General features: G+C 48.1%; 1 non-coding gene across 1 annotated transcript; it reads left to right on the top strand.

Annotated features, from left to right (window-relative positions):
- The first annotated feature begins 394 nt into the window (after positions 1-394).
- Positions 395-467, top strand: TRNAR-UCG (transfer RNA arginine (anticodon UCG)). Its single transcript has one exon. It is a non-coding gene; the product is annotated as a tRNA-Arg (tRNA).
- The last annotated feature ends 17,764 nt before the right edge of the window (positions 468-18,231 follow it).

Here is an 18,231-nt window from a genome sequence, read left to right as displayed (position 1 = left end):
TGCGCCGGGTGCCTCCCGGTCTGCGGCTCCCGACCCCAGGCTGGCGACGCCCCGGCTCCCTCCGCGCGGCCTGTGCAGCCTCGGGGTGGCGTGTGGCCTCCACCCGAGCGACCCGCCTCGCTGGCAGGGGCAACTTCCCGTCTGTGCCCAGCCAGGTCCCGCGGCTACCGGAGAGGCAGGCGGAGACTCCCAGCGCGACCAATAGGAGAGCCACAAGTGGACCGGTCCGCCCGCAGGGGGGGTAAAAAGGACTTCCGGGTGGACTTTCCCCTGCGGAACTCCGGGAGCCAAGGTCCAATCTCCCCTGCTCAAGAAGCAGGTGGGTTGGTCCCAGGCAAGCCGGTGGGCGGTAATAATACTTTTTAGATTGTCCAAAGAGAACTAGCTAGCGAGCGGCCGCGTGGCCTAATGGATAAGGCGTCTGACTTCGGATCAGAAGATTGCAGGTTCGAGTCCTGCCGCGGTCGCAAAGGAAAAAGTTGCTTTTTGGTCTTTAAAAGCCTAAGAATTTAAGTAACAGGACCGTACGGAAACGCTGTTGCCGATTGTCACCCTTCCTTCACGTCTGGGAACACCCAGATCTGACGAAGTAACCGCACCCACACCCCACGCGGCAGTGTCCCTGTGAAATTGTTCCTCTACCTGCTACAGGTGGGCGGAAGTGGTGGTCCATTTCTAAAAATGTACCATCAGCGCTCATACACCCCCACACTGGTAGAGTAGCGGGAGCATCCTTTGCGGGAACCCCGATTTTAAATCAACTGATACGTGGGAATCACAGAGATTCACATTTGAAGGCAAGACCTTTCCCTCTCTTCATCCTGGTCAATTCTGATGAGTAAAAATACTGCCTTCCCTTGAAGCAGAATCTGTCGCCGGGTATTAAGCTGTCGTCCAACGCGTCTGGCTCACCCCGCCGGCCCGAGGAGCCACCAGAGGTACTCTTCCATCTTCGCGGTCTCCTGTCTGCCTCCACCGCCTGTTGCTCCAGGTGCCTCTGATAAATTGTAAAGTGCCGCAGAGAATCAGGTCCACACAGACGGCGAGAGCCTGGGGGTTGGATCCTGGAGGCTCGGCCACGTGGATGAAGAAAGTGAGGCTTGGGAGAGGTTTGAGACAGGCCTGAGGACACACAGCTGATTAGGGACAAAATTCAGGCCTCTCAATCCAGTTCAGTCGCTTGGTCGTGTCTGACTCTTTGTGATCCTATGGACTGCAGCACGCCAGGCCTCCCTGTCTATCACCAACTCCTGGAGCTTGCTCAAACTCATGTCCTTTGAGCCAGTGATACCACCCAAACATCTCATCCTCTATCGTCCCCTTCTCCTGCCCTCAATCTTTCCCAGCATCCGGGACTTTTCCAATGAGTCAGTTCTTCACATCAGGTGGCCAAAGTATTGGAGCTTCAGTTTCAGCATCAGTTCTTCCAATGAATATTCAGGGTTGATTTCCTTTAGGATGGACTGGTTTGATTTCCTTGCTGTCCAAGGGAGTAATACCTGAGAAACCACATACATTTCCCTACAATTCCCTGGACCTCTCCTCCCACACAGCAAGAGACAAATTCATTAAGAACCCCCTGCCCAGACGCAAACACTCTGTACTTTCTTGCAAAGCAGGAATCTCAGGTGTAACAGAAGCTGATTTTATTGTTTTTAATCTCCCCCTTCCACTTCTGTTAAATACCCAGGAAGACTGACCTTGTGTCTCATTGAATGCTCTGCTCCAGGATCTGGCTGGAGCTTGGTAATAACTACTAGCAGATATTAGATGTCAGGTTGTGGCATCTAAATGAATTAATCCTTGCATTAAACCTAGGATGGAGATTCTGTTATTATCCCCTTTTACTGATGAGGACACTGAGGCCCAGAGAGGTAAAGTTGGGAGCCTAAAGCCCTATAGCAGGTAAGTGGTAGAGCTTCCCCAAGATTTCAGCCCAGGGAGACCTGCTGTACTGTATTACTTGGTGAGCACCCACTAACCCTGAAAGCTGGGGACCCCTGCTCCTAGGCTGTGGGCCAGACACAGGCTGAGGCTGGAGATGCAGGCTGGGGCAGCTCTGTGTCACTGTTGCTGACTAAGGGACTCTTCAGCCACTGCCTTCTCCACCACGGTCCCTCTAGGGAGCTTCCCTCCTGGTGACCTTTATGTGTCACCTTTGCCAAGCCCAGCTCCAGCAGTTTCTGCCTCAGAGAGAAACTATCACTGTTCTACCTTTAACAAAAGCTACCACTGCCAAATGAACCAGGCTAAATGCTTTAGAGTAGCATCTCCTTCAATCTGTTCAATGACCCCTTTGGTACTATTGGTGTGCGTGTGCTAAGTCGCTTCAGTGGTATCCGACTCTGTGTGACCCTATGGACTGCAGCCCACCAGGCTCCTCTGTCTGTGGGATTCTCCAGGCAAGAATACTGGACCCTCCTCCGGCAGATCTTCCAGACACAGGGATCAAACTCACGTCTCTTATGTATGACTGGCATTGACAGGCAGGTCCTTTACCACTTGCACATAGATACTACTATTATTTGATTTTTCTTTTAACTATATTTATGGGGCTTCCTAGTGGTACTAGTGGTACTAGTGGTAAACAGCCCGCCTGCCAATGCAGGAGACATAAGAGACTTGGGTTCAATCCCTGGATTGGGAAAATCCCCTGGAGAAGGACATGGCAACCCACTCCAGTATTCTTGCGTAGAGAATCCCACGAACAGAGGAGCCTGGTGGGCTACAGTCCGTGGAATTGCAGAGTTGGATACAACTTAGCATGCACACACACAATACTAGTTTATTTCAATATTAACTATTTTATTAGAGCAATTATATTATTATAATTGTTATATTAATATTAATTATATTAAAGTAATAATTTGGGGTTGGAATAATTGAATCTTAGAATAGAAAGGTATGGTTGATGTTCATTGTTTTTTCTTTTTAATACCCAATCTTTCTGCTTTTTAAAAAAAATTTATTTTTCAATTTCAGGGAAATTGCTTTATAATGTTGTGTTGGTTTCTGCCCTACAACAATGCAAATCAGTTATAATTATGTATATATCTCCTCCCTCTTGAGCCTCCCTCCCTTCTCCCCATCCCACCCCTCTAGGTCATCTCAGAGAACCAGAGGAGAAAAAAAGTCTCCAGTAATAAGTATGAGGTTGACTCACTTATCCAAAAATCATACAGTCAGTGCAGGGCCTGGATTAGGACCCAAGCACCGTATGATTCCCAACCCACCAGGCATTTCTTTGAGCCCACTAAACACCCCACAGGCGAGAAAGCGAATTTGAAAAGACAGAAAGCCAATCCTGATCCTGGGTTTGCTACTGGCCCGCCCCAGAGTAACTGGCACAAGATCCCAGGTCACAGCGATAGAGGCCCTTCTGATATTTGTCAGAAAGCAAATGTGAGTTTATTTTTTTAAAAACATTTTACATTTGTATCTGAGTGATATAGGTCTTTTTTTTTAACTTTTTCTTTTATATTGGATATAGTTAATCAACAATGTGAGAGTTTCAGGCGTACAGCAAAATGACTCAGTTATACATATACATGTATCTATTCTTTAGGTTATTTTCTCCTTTAGGTTGTTACCTAATATTGAGCAGCCTTCCCTGTGCTATACAGTAGGTCCTTGTTGGTTATTCATTTTAAATATAGCAGTGTGTACTACATGTGAATGTAGTAATATTTTTCATGAGACTTCCTCCTTCGTGCTTTACCAGTGGGACCCCCCAAAGGAGCTGAACAAGAGGAACAGGACGAAGCAGTGGGTAGGGGAGGTGTCTTAACCAAATATTATTTACTATGCAGTTCATGAGCCTCCTCATCCATAAAACGGGGCAGTTATAGCATCAGCACCATGCAGTTACTGTGAGGGTCAAATGAGTCCTACGTGTAAAGCACTGAGAACAGAGCCTGGCCCAGAGTAATCGCTCACAAAATACAGTGTATGATTATTCTTAGATCAGCACCTCCGTAAAAGCTGTAACAGCATTATGAGCACCTCCAGGGCCTCCGTCCCTGAAATAACAAGACCTTCACTACCAGGCTTCAGAAGGCAGAAGGCAACCATCTCTCTTGAGCTGTTTCTACCAAAAACACACGGTAAAGGGGGTGCTCGTTTGGGGTCAGCTCCTGCAGAGTCCCAGGTCTCTGTCTACCGCACGTGGGATCACCCTGGCATGGGTGTAAAAATCGGGATGAGAGGCATAGGCTAGTTTCAAAATGTGCTTCATATTCCAGAGGGGTAACTGTTTTTTCAATAATCACTTATTTGGCTACGTCAGGCCTCAGTTGCAGGGTTTTGTTGCATCATGTCGAATCTTTCGTTGCAGCACATGGATTCTCTAGTTGTGGCACTGGGGCTCAGTGGCTGCGACCAGCAGGCTTGAGCACTCATTAAACATTTGCTGAATAAATGATTGAGCTTTTTAAAAAAAATATCTCTAGCTAAATGTCACTGAAGTAAATTTCACCAGGCCGATACACAAGATTCTTCCATTTGCAATGTGCTATGCAGCTGTTAATTTCACATTAGCTGCACAACAATTTATGATACTGGAGCTCTCTCTGATACAGAGAAGTATCTGGAAGGAAAACGAATTATTTCTACCATAAGCCAAAAATTATCACATCATAAATATAATTTCAACATAATCAACTATATAATAGCTAATTTATATATTAAAAATACATTGAATTATAATTTAACATATAAAATTTAAAAATAACAAACACCAGTAAGAAATTCAACTGATTTACAAAAACCCACACCTGAGGGCTTCCCCATCTATTTGCCATGAAGTGATGGGACCGGATGCCATGATCTTAGTTTTCTGAATGTTGAACTTTAAGCCAACTTTTTCACTCTCCTCTTTCACTTTCATCAAGAGGCTCTTCAGTTCTTCTTCACTTTCTGCCGTAAGGGTGCTGTCATCTGCATATCTGAAGTTATTGATATTTCTCCCAGTAATCTTGATTCCAGCTTGTGCTTCCTCCAGCCCAGCATTTCTCATGATGTACTCTGCATATAAGTTAAATAAGCAGGGTGACAATATACAGCCTTGACGTACTCCTTTTCCTATTTGGAACCAGTCTGTTGTTCCATGTCCAGTTCTAACTGTTGCTTCCTGATCTGCATACAGGTTTCTCAAGAGGCAGGTCAGGTGGTCTAGTATTCCCATCTCTTTCAGAATTTTCCACAGTTTATTGTGATCCACACAGTCAAAGGCTTTGGCATAGTCAATAAAGCAGAAATAGATGTTTTTCTGAAACTCTCTTACTTTTTCGATGATCCAGCGGATTTGGCAATTTAATCTCTGGTTCCTCTGCCTTTCCTAAAACCAGCTTGAACATCTGGAAGTTCACAGTTCACGTATTGCTGAAGCCTGGCTTGGAGAATTTTGAGCATTACTTTACTAGCGTGTGAGATGAGTGCAATTGTGCCGTAGTTTGAGCATTCATGGCAAATAGATGGAGAAACAGTGGAAACAGTGGCTGACTATTTTTCTGGGCTCCAAAATCACTGCAGATGGTGATTGCAGCCATGAAATTAAAAGACGCTTACTCCTTGGAAGGAAAGTTATAACCAACCTAGACAGCATATTAAAAAGCAAAGACATTACTTTGTCAACAAAGGTCCATCTAGTCAAGGCTACGGTTTTTCCAATGGTCAGGTATGGATGTGAGAGTTGGACTATAAAGAAAGCTGAGCACCGAAGAATTGATGCTTTTGAACTGCAAGGAGATCCAACCAGTCCTTCCTAAAGGAGATCAGTCCTGGGTGTTCATTGGAAGGACTGATGTTGAAGCTGAAACTCCAATACTTTGGCCACCTGCTGCGAAGAGCTGCCTCATTTGAAAAGAACCTGATGCTGGGAAAGATTGAGAGCAGGAGAAGAAGGGGGCGACAGAGGATGAGATGGTTGGATGGCATCACTGACTCAATGGACATGGGTTTGGTGGACTCCGGGAGTTGGTGATGGACAGAGAGGCCTGGCGTGCTGTGGTTCATGGGGTCGCCAAGAACCGGACATGACTGAGTGACTGAACTGAACTGAGGGCTTCCCTGGAGGCTCAGTGTTAAAGAATTCACCTGGCAATGCAGGGGACACAGGTTCAATCTCTGATTGAGGAAGATCTCACGTGCAACTCGGCCCGTGTGCCACAACTACTGAGCCCACTCGTTGCAACTACTGGAGCCCTTGTGCTCTGGAGCCTGTGCTCTGCAACAAGAAAAGCCACTGTGATGAGAAGCCTGCGCACTGCAACTGGAAAGTAGCCCTCACAGCAACAAAGATCCAGCGCAGACAAAAATAAAATTATTTTTTAAAATCCTTAAAAAAAAAAACCATGTCTGAAAGTAAGTTCTTCCATCAGAAGAATGAAACATTATGAACACTATGCAGAAAGAAGACAGTTAACATATCTTAGTTTAAGATAAAGAGGAGGTTCTGGGTGAACAAGACGATTTCATTTTTACAATGGTAATATTAATCAGCTCCAAGCATCTCAGTCCACCTGTGCACACCACCAGAAAGGCAACTGAACTGCCTTCTCTGACAGACATTAGCATCCTTACAAATACTTCACATACTAAACAAATGCCAACTTCTGGAAGTAACAGGTCTACAAATCGCTGGGGAAAAAAAAAATCCCCACAAGGATCCATCCTGGGGGCCATGGCATCAGTGCCATGTGTCCTTCCAGACAGAGAAGGGCCGAACCCTCCATTCCTGAAGGATTGAAATATCCATGGGCTCCGAGCCCCGGCGAAGGCCCTGTGGCATGTTTTGCCAGCTGCAAAATTGCGAATCCTATGTCCTAATCTGTTAGATCCCGGCCTGGCCTGGCTTGGCAAGCAGTGTCCCCTGCAGGGTGAGAACAGCACAGAGCCTAGACCTGCAGTGGCCACTCCACATGCCCGCCGGAGAAGGCAAATGGGTTTCTTGCCATTTGTTTGTCTCTAAAGATTTTATACTCAAAATACAAGCTCTGGGATTAAAAGAAATGTGTATTTCTCTCCTGCAGAGACATTTCCTTTGAGGAGTATATTGGATTGAACTCTTTTACTTTTTTAAGCTGATTTTCTGGAGTACAGTTTCTTTACAAAGTGGTGTTAGTTTCTACTATAGAGCAAAGTGAATCAGTTATATATATATATACATATATCCCCTCTTCTTTTGGATTTCCTTCTCATTTAGGTCATCACAAACATCGAGTAGGGTTCTCATTAGTCATCTGTATTCTACATCCTATCAATACTGTATATATGTCAATCCCAATCTCCCAATTCCTCCCACCCTGCATTCCCTTTTAGTGTCCATACACTTGTTCTCTATGTCTGTGTCTCTACTTCTGCCTTGCAAATAAGATCATCTGTACCATTTTTCTAGATTCCACATACATGCATTAATATACAGAATTTGTCTTTCTCTTTCTGACTTACTTCATTCTGTATAACAGTCTCTATGTTTATCACATCTCTGCAAATGAACCAATTTTACTCCTTTTGTGGCCTAGTAATATTCCATTGTATATATGAACCACATCTTTATCTATTCCTCCATTGATAGACATTTAGGTTGCTTCCATGTCCTGGCAAAGCTTCCCTGGTGGCTCAGATGGTAAAGAATCTGCCTGCAGTGCAGGAAACGTGGATCATGAAGATCTCCTGGAGAAGGGCATGGCAACCCACTCCAGTATTCTGGCCTGGAGAATCCCATGGACAGAGGAGCCTGGCAGAATACAGTCCATGGGGTCACCATGAGTTGGACACGACTGAGCGACTAACACTTTCACCTCATGTCCTGGCTATCATAAATAGTGCTGCAGTGAACACTGGGGTGCATGTGGGTTTTTTTAAATTATTATTTTCTCTGCATATATGCCCAGTAATGGGATTTCTGGGTCATACTGGGCTAAATTCCAAGCACCAAGAATTTTTGTAGTGACAGTCTTGCTTGCCTATTAAAAGAGGACACACCCCATCCCATCCCAGTAACAAACAAGGTTTAAGTTATTCATTCAATGGGGGGAAAATGAGAGCAAGACTCTCTGAGAGCAGATTTTCTCATGTAGGGGAACATCTCTAGTACCCCACTTTCAGAAGGAAATGGTCATCCTGCCTTGGCATTTAATTGTCAGGGTTTCGAGAGAAAATTCTGTCTGTTGTCTTTCAGGGGGAATGATGGACATATTCGGTAACTGTAATGTGCCATTCAGTTTGGACTGGTGTGGCTATTTATTTATTTACTCCCTGCTTTGTCCCAGAAACACTTTAAGGTGGCAGAGGTTAGTTGTGCTGGAAAAGACCCTGACGCTGGGAAAGACTGAGGGCAAGAGGGTGACAGAGGATGAGATGGTTGGATGGCATCATTGACTCAATAGATATCAGTTTGAGCAAACTCCAGGAGATGGTGAGGGACAGGGAAGTCTGGCGTGCTGCAGTTCACAGGGTCACAAAGAGTCGGACACAACTCAGTGAGTGAACAAGGTTAGTTGTGATGAGGTGATCATCAGTTAGAGCGTAGAACCAGGAAGCAGCTCAGGTTAGTGTCCAGTGGGGTCAGCAGCCACAGGGGAGGGGGTCCTGCCAGAAGGTGCACAAAGGCTTGCTATGCCCAAAGACCGCCCCCAGGAAACCAGCTGTGCTCCCCCAACCACGACTGACTGGGCTCAGTCAGGTACCTGAGTCAAGGTAGCTATGGACCAGCCAGGTTTGAAAGAGACTAGATGTCAATGCAGTGAGGCTTAGCCCACAGGGGTGATTCAAACCAGACAGTGACCAAGTGTCCCTACTGCATCCTCTTTCAGGAAGCGTGACGGGGCCCTGGCCAGTCTCATCTGAGAATACAAGAGGCCTGATGTTACCAGAGCTTCCGCTGTACCCCTGTGAGCTCTCCCCACGATGCTCGGTGCCCTAGCCTGGTGCAAAATTGCAGGCCTGGCTGTGACTGGCAGGATGGTCACTTTGCTGGAGGGTCAGTTCTAGAAGTTCATTCTGGAGGCCCAACTAAGAGTCTACCCTCCAGCCCTTCCTAAGATTTGTAAGCGCCTAATTCCTTGTGCTAAGTCCCTTGTGTATTAAAATATCTGGAAAGGGGAAGAATTGAAACATATACATTACCATATGTAAAATAGATAACCAGTGCAAGTTTGATGTGTGACGCAGGGCACCCAAAGCCGGTGCTCTGTGACAACCTGGAGGGATCAGGTGAGGCGGGAGGTGGGAGGGGGAGCTCAGGATGGAGGGTCACACGTATACCTGTGCCCAACTCATATTGATGTATGGCAAAAACCACTGCAATGCTGTAATTATCTTCCAATTAAAATAAATTTTAAAAAATATGACACTGAAGCTGAAGCTCCAATACTTTGACTACTTGATGCGAAGAGCTGACTCATTGGAAAAGACTCTGGTGCTGGGAAAGATTGGGGGCAGGAGGAGAAGAGGGCAACAGAGGATGAGATGGTTGGATGGCATCATCGACTCAATGGGCATGAGTTTGAGCAAACTCTGAGAGATAGCGAAGGACAGGGAAGCCTGGTGTGCTACAGTCCATGGGGCTGCAAAGAGTCAAACACAACTGAGAGACTGAACACAACAACAAAAATACCTGGAAAGCTCTTTGTTTCCCGAGACTGAACCCTGACTGATGCCAGGACCCTTCTCTGGGCTCCCATCGTGCTCTCTGGTATGGATCACATGGCCATGCTGTGCTTAAGTTCCCTGCTGCCCTCACCCGCCCCAGCCACAAGCTCGCTGAGAGCTGTGTCTGGTTTCCCTTATGTCCCTAGCACCCAGCACAGAACCTGCAGGAAGAAGGTGTCCAGCCAATATTTGTTGCATGGACCAATGAATCTCCCCAGTGAGAATAAGTTCTTTTTCACCTTCATAGCCACATCATTCAGAGTAGGAACTGGGGAACACTCTGGCTATTTCCTGCAAGAGGAGACTCGGTATAGAACTTCATCAGCAAGAATAAAGATGGCGGACGGGCTGGCAGAGTGGGTGTCTTGGGTGACTTGCTTCAAGGTCACGCCACTGCAGCGGGGACCTGGAGCCAGATTCTAGAGGGAAGAGGGCCACCGTTGCCACGGCTACCACTGTGGCTGCTGCCACAATGCGAATCCAGTGACAAGAGAGTGACACACCAAGTTGGGCTGGGACTACCATCATGTCAGCCAGAGCATGCTGGTCTGTGCGGAGGCCACAGGAAGGCGGTCCCTGCCTCTCTCTGCCTGTGAGACACAGGCAGAATAGAAATTACAGCCAGAACCCCAGCTGCAAGGGCCTCTGGGAATTGCACGCTGGCTCCCAGCATGGAGGGCAGGAGCTATTTCTTCATTACCCTGGGCCTGACCCGTGCTCTGAGGACAACAAGGGCTCCATTGAGGTTTCTCGCCAAGATCTCACACAAATTTCTGTGGGTTCCTAAGAATGGGGATCTAGGAGAGGGACTGCTGGGATACTCCTAAAAAGTGCCAGCAAACCACCCCCACCCCCTGACCCCTACTCAGAGGTATTGAGAGGCTGCAGGAAACAGCAGCTGAAGGCCTGGCCTGAGGCACCTCAGCTCAGGGACCAGCGACCTCTTGGAAGGCAGAGGACACAAGCAGGCGGGAGGGCAGGCCTGGATCAGGCAAACAGGGGAACTCAGAAGACTTCGCTGGGGAAGCCTGGTGGCTCCAGACAAGGGCTACGCCCCCGGTGTGGGGCTCCTGGGCAGGGTGTGTAATCCCAGCGCCCACAGCAAGAGAAGACAGGGCTCAACTGCCCCTCCCTGGGTTTGCAGAGAGACTCGGTGACTCCCAGACAGACGCCAAGGCCATTGAAGTGTGACTGGTGTCTGAGAAGGAGGAAGCCAGGGGAAAACGATGGCCTCACTGCAGGATCAGAGAGCAAAGGCGGCCGCCCCACCCCACCAGCACAGGGCCCCTCACCCCTCACCGGTCGAGCTGCGTGGGGTTTGGCTGTTCTGCTTTGGCGCCTCCTGAGTGGGCCTGGGCCCTTCGGCTACCCGTACCTGGTAGACGGCAGAGTCTGACCACCCAATTTGGGTGCTTCAGCCTCCTACCAGTCCTGGGTCTGAAGGGCTGTGAAGAGACCCCAGGGTGGGGCAGGCCATGATCAGGTCAGAACTGCATTGGAACCTAAGCCCCAGCAGGCGGGGGTGGGAAGGGGAGGGCCTTGTGGAAGCTGCTGACACCAGGGTCACCCGTGCTTCTCTTAGGGCTCAGCTGGGGAGGCCGGGTCCACCAAGAAAGCAGGCACATCCAGGGCCTGACAGGAGCGGCAAACACCAGCACTTGGTTCTCCTGTGACCTCCCCTCCACCCTGGACATCCTGAGGGGAGCTCTCAGGGCTCCTCGCCTTCCCCTAAAATGCAAGAAACTGGATCTATCAATGCCCCCAGGCAGGACACAGGGAGAATCTTCACTTCAATCCTGTGGTACCTTTTGAATTTAAAAAAAATTTTTTTTAAGTGTTTATTTGGCTGCACCAGGTCTAAGTTGTGGCATGCAGGGTCTTTAGTTGTGGCATGCATACTCTTATATGAGGCATGTGGGATCAAGTTCCCTGACCAGGAATCGAACCCTGGTCCCCTGTGTTGAGAATGTGGAGCCTTAGCCACCAGAACTTCAGAGAATTCCCAGCTCTTGAATGTTGAATGATGAACTTCTTATTGTTCAAAAATAATACTAAAAAGAAAACTAAAAAGAAAACTAAAAAGAAAAGAAGTGATTAAACCAAAGAGAAAAAGAAGTGATTTCCCCACCCCACCTCACCCCCATATTTTATTAGTATCTACTTCCATGGTTAGGGCTTCTCTGATAGCTCAGTTGGTAAAGAATCAGCCTGCAATGCAGGAGACCCTGGTTCGATTCCCGAGTTGGGAAAATCCCCTGGAGGAGGGAGAGGCTACCCACTCCAGTATTCTGGCCTGGAGAATTCCATGGACTACAGTTCATAGGGTCACAAAGAGTCGGACATGACTGAGCGACTTTCACTCACTTCCATGGCTAACATACATTCAACTTAACTGCGAGCACCAATCAAGTCACTATGGTTCCTCAAGCAGGACCCTCCGTGCTACACTTCACATGCACCCTGAGTACACAGCTGGCTTCCCACAATGTGCCCGTGTGTGCGTGTGCAGTTGTGTCCAACTCTTTGTGACCCCACCAGGATCTTCTGTCCATGGGATTTTCCAGGCAAGAATACTAGAGTGGGTTGCCATTTTCTTCTCCAGGCAATTTTCCCGACCCAGGGATTGAACCCGAGTAAGTGAGTTCTTTACCGCTTGAGCCATGGATTCCCACAGGTGGTCCATAAAGAGCTGCAGACCCCACCTTGGCCACAGGGACTGATCTAAAGGTGGCAGGTGAGCCAAAGTCAGCCCATCAGGCTCTTTGCCTGGAATTTCTTTAAATGACAGCTAGAAGAGGGGGTCAGGTCTCAAATGTGCCGCAGCCTTGCATCTGCAGTGTGAAGAAAGCTGGTCTGACCCGCAGGGAGAGGAGAGGAGAGCCCGATGAGACCCCGATGACGTCAGGTTCCTGTCGTCCTTCCCTTTCTGCAGTTTGGCTGGGAAAGCCAATACATTTTCCCTTGGTCTGCCAAAACTGGTGTGAATCAGGTTTCTGGTGCGTGCAGCTAAAAGAATTGTAAGTGATTAGTCTTGCCTTCTGTAAAATAAAGGGGCTAGACAGGCTGGTCTTGGGAGTGGGGGTGGGGGGTGGGAAGTGTCCTGGTGGCTTTGGTATCGGGGGTGGTAAAGTCCATGCCCTGTGCCCTGGATTGAGCCGGGGAGTGACCTGGATGTGACATAGACCATCCCCCTCTGTGTCGGGCAAAATGGCTCATTCTTGGGACACTGCATTCAGAAGGCTGGGCCAAATGACAAAAGGGCATTTGGCCACCTTCTCTAGCTCCAGCCTGCCATCACCTGCCCTGCCGCTGGGACAGCCAGCTCTGGAGAAGGGGGAACACAACCAGAGCCTTTCCGAGTAGGGAATCAGCCCCTGTTACTGCAGTGAAACCTCACAAGCTCCCTCTGGAGCCAAGGCTTCCCACTTCTATAGAGGAGGGCTGGGGCCCAGGGAGGTCCAGCATACTCTGCTGGAGGTCGCAAGGCTTCAACAGGTGGTGTCAGGGTTCAAACTCCTTTTGTTCATAGGCTTCTTCTTGGCCTTGCTTACAGGCTCAATTGCTCTTGGGGGCAGCCCCTTACGCCCTCCAGGTTCTCTAGCCAGGCCCACCTAGGAGGAAAGGGGAAAATCCACTCTTTTCCAGGGGCTTAGCCCCCAGAATTTTTCAAGGGCTTCGCTGGTGGCTCAGCTGGTAAAGAATCTGCCTGCAATGTGGGAGACGTCGGTTCAATCCCTGGGTTGGGAAGATCCCCTGGAGAAGGGAAAGGCTACCCACTCCAGTATTCTGGCCTGGAGAATTCCATGGATAGTCCATGGGGTTGAATGAGTTGGACATGACTGAGCGACTTTCACTTGGCCCCCAGAGGCCCCAGAGCAGCACCAACTCCATGGATGTTGGGAGAAAGCATCACGGTGAAAGGCCTGAGCCAGTGGTGGGCCACGTCCAGTGCTACGTGACTGCAGAAGGGGGACCTCAAAGAACCACCATCACTCATCTGTGAAGTGGGGAGAAAATGCCTCCTTGCCTCCCTCACAACAAGGTGAGCCCTCAGGAGTGGAAGACTAGGGACACTGCCCAGCTCCCTGCCCTCGTCAGAGTTCTCTGTGCCTTGTGGACAGAGTTGTGGCCTCCCACTCCCCCAACCCCCTCACCCCCTGGCCACAGCCCAAGCCAAGGGCCACCTCCATTTGAAGGGACTGCTTCCACTTTAACTCTGCATGGAGGACCAGGGTGGCAAATGGAATTAATAGCAGAGGTGAAAGCACACCCACTCCCCCAACCCTTGCCTTTTTTTTTGTTTTGTTTTTTAAGTAAGCAATATTTTTTTCTCTGTTTACCACCCTTCCCCATTCAAAAAAAAACCCACAGATGAACTGTAGAAATTTTAGAAAATATATCTTAGTCATTATACGATCCAGGACTTCCCTGATGGTCCAGTGGTTAAGAGTCCTCCTGCCAGGCTTCCCTGGTGGCTCAGTGGTAAAGAATCCACGTGCCAAAGCGGGAGACATGGGTTCGATCCTTGGTCCAGGAAGATCTCACATGCTAGGAGCACCTAAGCCCATGTGCCCCAACCACTGAGCCCACGTGCCCTAGCGCCTGTGCTCCGCAACACAGAAGCCTGAGCACCACAACTAGAGAGTGGCCCCACTCGCCACAACTAGAGAAAAGCCCGCGCAGCAATGAGGACTCACATGGCCAAAAGTAAATAGATACATTTCTTTTTTAAAAAGAGACCTTCTGGCAATGCAGGGGACACCGGTTCAATCCCTGGTCCAGGAAGATCCCCTGCCCCGAACTACCAGGCCGTGAGCCACAACTCCTGAGCCTGCACACCTGAGTCCAGCCCGGCAGCAAGAGCAGCCCCCTCCAAGGGAAGCCTGGGCTCCACAGCTAGAGCGTGGCCCCAGTCGCTGGATCTAGAGAAAGCCCACGCGCAGCAAGGAAGACCCAGAGCAGCCAAAAAAGGAAAAAAAACAAAAACAAAACACAATCCATACTCATAATTCATGGATTCTATATTTGTGAATCCACCTATTCTCTAGCATTTACTTGTAACCCCCCAGATCGATACCTGTGGGATTTTCACGGTCATTCTCCAACATGGGCAGAGCTGAGAAAAATCTGAGTGGCCGGGTGCTGGCATTTCTAGCTGAGGTCCAATAAGACAGAGTTCTGCCTTCTCCTTTCAGCTCTCAGATCCCAAACAAGTGTCCTTTTGGTAATTTACACGGGATGATTTTTTTTTCACATTTATGCATTTTATTTGGTAGGTGATTTTGATCTTTATAATGACCCCCAAGTTTGGAGGTGAATGAAGTACAGTCAGGTGTTCCTAAGCAGACTCAGCATGCGATAGGCCTTAAGGAGAAAATATAGCCATTCAATTAGCTCTGTTCAGACATAAGTCATAGAGCTATTGACCCTGAGTGCAACGTTAATGAACCAACAGTACACATTAAAAAGATGTCTTTAAGTAGAAACATCCCCCCAAACAAGGCTACATACTTACCTATTGATCCACTGAGAAAAATGCGGTGACCCAACATTGGCAAGAATCCAACTCCACGTTGCCCTAGGAGAGCTGGTTCAGCCTTCGCTTCTTCCCTGTTTTCAAGGGTCTTTACAGAGCATGACTACTGGATAATGAGCATCATCTGTTCTCTAATCTAGAGGATGCCCATGACAGTTCAATGAAGACTGAAGGTTGAAAAGTACTGACGACAGGATGACCCCATATTGTAAGAAGTAAATAAACAAAGCAACGTTTTTTTTTTTTTTTTTTTAAATCCTCCACCTCTGTGTTTTATGTTTGTTGGAACTCAGAGAAGAGTGGAGAGATTCAACCTGACTTTCCTGGGGAAGGATAAGGGGTGAGGGGATGATGAAGTATTTTCTTTATACGCCTCTGCTTTGTTATGAGAGGTGTGTGTCACTTTTGTAATGTTTTAAAGTTCCATCCCTCCTTATACTGTTCATGGGGTTCTCAAGGCAAGAATGCTGAAATGGTTTGCCATTCCCTTCTCTGGTGGACCACACTTTGTTAGAACTTTCCACCATGACCCATCCGTTTTGGGTGGCCTACACACAGCACAGCTCATATTTTCACTGAGTTAGGCAAGGCCGTGATCCATGTGATCAGTTTGGTTAGTTTGTGATTGTGGTTTTCATTCTGTCTGCCCTCTGATGGATCAGGATGAGTTGGGCCATAAAAAAGACTAGGCACTGAAGAATTGGTGTTTTTGAACTATGGTGTTGGAGAAGACTCTTGAGAGTCCTTTGGATAGCAAGGAGATCAAACCAGTCAATCCTAAAGGAAATCGACCCTGAATATTCATTGGAAGGACTGATGCTGAAGCTGAAGTTCCCAATACTTTGGCTACTTGATGCAAAGACCTGAATCAGAAAAGACCCTGATGCTGGGAAAGATTGGGGAGAAGAAGGGGACAACAGAGGACAAGATGGTTGGATGGCATCATCGACTCAGTGGACATGAGTTTGAGCAAACTCTGGGAGATGGTGAAGGACAGGAAAACCTGGCATGCTGTAGTCCATGGTGTCGCAAAGAGTTGGACATGACTGAGCGACTGAACAAAGTTCCATGCAACAGAAAAAAAAAAAAAAAAGCAGTTAGAGCTTTCTCCTGGTGGTGGCACCTTGTGGGTACAGCTGGAGTTACTGACATTACTGATTCTCCCTACCTGGTGAGGCTCATAGTTTCATTGAGTTAGACAAGGCTGTGATCCATGTGATCAGTTTGGTTAGTTTTCTGTGATTGTGGTTTTCATTCTTTCTGCCCTCTGATGGATGAGGTCACCCATGACCCCAGCTCTTACCCCAGGTACACCTCAGAACCTCTGGGGACATCTCACATGGATTCAAGCACAAGTCACACCGTCTGTCAGTTCACCGAGGCCTGTCTGCATGCCAGCTGGCCCCCAGCACGGCACCCTGAGTGCCTGGCTTCTCTGATGGTAATATGGAGGGAGGTCATTCTCAAAACCACGGGGGAACCTGAAGGGTGGTCAGAGTGAGTGGGGCTTCCCTGATGTCTCAATGGGTAAAGAACCCACGTGCAATGCAGGAGACACAGGAGACGTGGATTGGATCCCTGGGTCAGGAAGATCCCCTGAAAGAGGAAATGGCAGCCCACTCCGGTATTCTTGCCTGGAGAATCCCATGGACAGAGGAGCCTGATGGGCTACAGGCCATGGGGTCACAGAGAGTCGGACATGACAGCCTGAGGATGCAGAGTGAGTGGTTAAGAGCTGGGTTCTTAGCACTGTGTGACCTTGGATGAGCTACTCAACCTCTCTTGGCCTCAGTTTCCTCATCTGTAAGATAGGGATACCAAGGTTATGTAGGCATCAAAATCAAACAAACTGCCTGGCAAATACCGAGTCCCTTATAATGAATATGGAGGTTAGCTATTAATATTATAGAATTTATAAACTTTCAGAAGATTCCTGTGATGTTGTGATCTGTAAGAAATGTACATTTGGTCCTTATGCATGGTTCCTGGCTCACAGCTTTCCAAACCCTTGGAATTTTCTGAGCCACAAAAGTATGACAGCATCTTTTGTTATAATATTTGGTCTCTTGTCCTCAGTTCCTGGGGGCTTCCTGGTGGCTCAGTGGTAAAGAATCCGCCTGCCAAGGAGGAGACATGAGTTCGGTCCCTGGGTTGGGAAGATCCCCTGGAGGAGGAAATAGCAGCCCACTCCGGTATTCTTGCCTGGAGAATCCCATGGACAGAGGAGCCTGGGGAGCTACAGTCCATGGGGTCGCAAAGAGTCAGACATGACTTAGTGACTAAACAACAAGAACAATCTCAGTTCCTGAAATCACTTCAAAGCTATAAAAGTTAAATATTTGTCTCATTCACAAGCCTCTTTCCACCACCACTGGGTTTATGCTAATGGGGTGACTTCTGGAAATCCTCTAAAGATGGGGAGCTGGTGGCCAGAGGAACCAACACTGAACAGAGGGGTGAGACATTCAATCTCACCCCTTGATTTACAGGAAGGACAGTGAGGCTGGAGGAGGGATCAATTACCAATGATTAATGTATTAATCAATCCTGCCTATGCCATGAAGCTGCCAGAAAAATCCAAAAGGAGAAGTTTCAGGGAGCTTCCAGCTTGATGAACCAGAACTCTTCCACATGCTACCTTGTTGGGCCCCAAGCTCCCCAGACTTCTCGAGGACACAGGTTCCTTTATTCAGGGTCTTGTCCTGTGAATCTCTTCCCCTGATTGTAGACTCACATTCTTTAACGTCCTTTGTAATACACCAGTGGTCTAGTGAGTCAATGAGTTTCCTGAGTTCTGTGAGCCATTCTAGCAAATCCATCAAACCCAAGAAAGGGGTCATGGAAACCTCTGTTTGATAGCCAGTTGGTCAGAAGCCCAGGTGACACCATGGACTTGCAAGGGACGCCCACAGTGGAGGGTGATCTTGTGGGACCGAGCCCTTAAGCTGTGGAGTCTGATGCTCTCTCCACAGTGTCAGATTGAGTGGAATTATATGACACCCAGCTGGTGAGCAACAAATTGACTGGTGATGAAGGAAACCCCT

The sequence above is a fragment of the Odocoileus virginianus genome, chromosome 16 (assembly GCF_023699985.2).
Source record: "Odocoileus virginianus isolate 20LAN1187 ecotype Illinois chromosome 16, Ovbor_1.2, whole genome shotgun sequence".
Classification (NCBI taxonomy): domain Eukaryota; kingdom Metazoa; phylum Chordata; class Mammalia; order Artiodactyla; family Cervidae; genus Odocoileus; species Odocoileus virginianus.
The sequence above is the reverse complement of the archived record's forward strand: the minus strand, read 5'-3'. Positions and strand labels throughout refer to the sequence as shown.